Raw genomic sequence first — 2,514 nt, forward strand, 5'->3', positions numbered from 1 at the left:
TGATCCATCTCCCGTAGCATGTTCTTGGTTGTTCTGCGCGTAGGAAAATTTTAATTTGCAGTCGACGCACCCTACCGTAGAACCCAACACCCCCTCCCATGGGGAGTCCGAATTGGACTAGGGGAGGGGGCGCGCCCCCTTTCCTTCTCCTCTTCCCTCTCCTTCCCCCTTCCTCCTCCGGAAGTAGGAAGGGGGATGCCAAATTGGACATGGAGTCTGAGGGAGTCCTGGATTAGGGGGTGTTCGGATAGCCGGACTATACCTTCAGCCAGACTCCTGGACTATGAAGATACAAGATTGAAGACTACGTCCCGTGTCCAGAAGGGAATTTCCTTGGTGTGGAAGGCAAGCTTGGCGATACGGATATGCAGATCTCCTACCATTGTAACCGACTTTGTGTAACCCTAACCCTCTTCGGTGTCTATATAAACCGGAGGGTTTTAGTCCATAGGACAACATAGACAACAACAATCATACCATAGTCTAGCTTCTAGGGTTTAGCCTCTCCGATCTCGTGGTAGATCTACTCTTGTACTACCCATATCATCAATATTAATCAAGCAGACAGTAGGGTTTTACCTCCATCGAGAGGGCCTGAACCTGGGTAAAACTTTGTGTCCCTTGCCTCCTGTTACCATCCAGCCTAGACGCACAGTTTGGGACCCCCTACCCGAGATCCGCCAGTTTTGACACCGACATTGGTGCTTTCATTGAGAGTTCCTCTGTGTCGTCGCCGTCAGGCTCGATGGCTCCTACGATCATCAATATCGATGCAGTCCAGGGTGAGACCTTCCTCCCCGGACAGATCTTCGTCTTCGGCGGCTTCGCACTGCGGGCCAATTCACTTGGCCATCTGGAGCAGATCGAAAGCTACGCCCCTGGCCATCATGTCAGATTTGGAAGTTTAAACTACACGGCTGACATCCGCGGGGACTTGATCTTCGACGAATTCGAGCCACTGCCGAGCGCGCCGCACTGTCCCGACGAGCATGATCTAGCTCTGCCGCCGAACAGTGCCCTGGAGGCCGCACCCGCATCGGCTTCGACCCTTAATTCGGAGCCAACTACGCCGATCGAGGATGGGCGGTTGGACGCCGCCTCGGGGGCTGCGATCCCAACGGTGATCGAGCCGAACACCGGCCCCGCACTCCGTGAGACTCGTGATTCCAAGGAGCCGGACTCCTCTCCGGACCCCGAACCATTCGCCCTCTGCCGATCGAATCCGATTGGGCGCCGATCATGGAGTTTACTGCCGCGGACATCTTTCAGCACTAGCCCTTCGGCGATATTATGAAATCACTAAAGTCTCTCTCTTTATCAGGAGAGCCCTGGCCGGACTATGGTCAGCAAGATTGGGATACGGACAATGAAGAAATTCAAAGCCCACCCACCACCCATTTTGTATCCACTGTCGATGATTTAACCGACATGCTCGACTTCGACTCCGAAGACATCGACGATATGGACGCCGATGAAGGAGACGATGAAGAACGAGTGCCTATTGGGCCCTGGAACGCCACCTTGTCATATGACGTATACATGGTGGACGCACCAAAAGATGACGACAGAGAGCGGAAGGACGCACCGAAGGCTTGTTCCCTCGAAAAGCAGTCAAAGCAGCGACGCAAGCGCTGACCCAAATCCCGCCTCGACAGAAATAGCGATCACACAGACCCTGCGCTGGAGCAGGGCGAACCGCTGCTGGACAACGACAATCCGGATAATCATACCGAACAAACAAATTCTATTAAGGATAATGGTCCGGACGACATAACACCGGGCAGGCACCCGGAGCAGCAGAATGCCCGTAAAAGGCTTGTTGCCACCGCGAGGAGTCTGAAAAAGCAGAAGCAAAGGCTCAAGGCTGCGCAAGACACACTCCAAATCAGATGGAGTAAAATACTCAACACAGCAGCGATGTGCGACGAGAATCGCCCCTCCAAGTGCTACCCAAAGCGGAAGCTGCTACCTGAATTCGATGAGGAGGCCTCAGACCCCCCACAACCAAATATCAAAGCAGCCACCTGGTCGGATAGACGACCCCTCTATGAACACAGAGCGGCATACAATGCCACTCACAATACAACACGCGACCCATGCGCGGGCTCACACCCAAAGGACGACGCAACAAGATCCATCTATGGACCACGCAAGCGCGCCCCAGCATACAATGCAACACAACAAACATCCGAACAATGCAGTACACCCAGATACAGGGGTGCCGCACACCCCCTATGTTTCACCGATGAGGTGCTGGACCATGAATTTCTAGAGGGATTCAAACCTGTAACATAGAGACATACGACGGAACAACAGACCCTGGGGTCTGGATTGAGGACTACATCCTTCATATCCATATGGCTCGAGGAGATGATCTCCACGCCATCAAGTACTTACCCCTCAAGCTCAAAGGGCCAGCTCGTCACTGGCTTAAAGGCCTCCCCAAAAGCTCCATTGGAAGTTGGGAAGAGCTCGAAGACGCCTTTCGGGCAAATTTTCAAGGGACTTATGTCC

Source organism: Triticum urartu, chromosome 3A, assembly GCF_056163025.1.
Source record: "Triticum urartu cultivar PI428250 chromosome 3A, HENAU_Tu73, whole genome shotgun sequence".
NCBI lineage: Eukaryota > Viridiplantae > Streptophyta > Magnoliopsida > Poales > Poaceae > Triticum > Triticum urartu.